Genomic DNA, 658 nt, shown 5'->3' on the forward strand with positions numbered 1-658 from the left:
ATTGTGTATAAGTGTTGGATCAAGTGCGTCGTTAGAAGCGTCTTTGACTCTATGTCGATGACGAGAAGCGATTAAAAATGGTCAAAAACGTCACCGTGTTTCCTCTCTTTCCCTCTTGCTGCTCTGTTTCTCACTCTTTATAGAGCGACATATATTAAACCGCGACAGCATACTCAGACGCAAAGGCCAGCGTCACTAAACGAAATCGTACTCTTTCGACGCCAACACACTCGTAACTGGCCGTAGACCTTAAATCGCTGTTCCGTCGCTACCCCCTTCCTCATCCCAAGCTGTATTTAATTGGATAAAAAGATGCTTTTAGTGACATTAAAAATATGCACAGAATTATGAAACGCCAGATGGGTAGCGACGGATGGAAAAAAGTGGGTGCTTACGAAAAGCTCAAAGAGGTAGGATGTGGCACGTATGGTACAGTATGCCACGGATACCATCGTGAAAGTCGAAGACTTGTTGCTATTAAAAAGACTACAAAAGACAGGACGTTATGAAGAGAATATTCTTGCTAAGTGCCAAGGGGGTACAGGTCATTATAATACCATAAGCTGGGTCTGACTTGATTTGCTGTCGCATGGACGTTACAATTGGTAGCTTCTAGACGTTGTTGAGCGTGATGATAAACTTTACTTGGTACTTGAGT

This window comes from Plasmopara halstedii (genome assembly GCF_900000015.1).
Source record: "Plasmopara halstedii genome assembly, contig: Scaffold_323, whole genome shotgun sequence".
In the NCBI taxonomy this organism is placed as follows: domain Eukaryota; phylum Oomycota; class Peronosporomycetes; order Peronosporales; family Peronosporaceae; genus Plasmopara; species Plasmopara halstedii.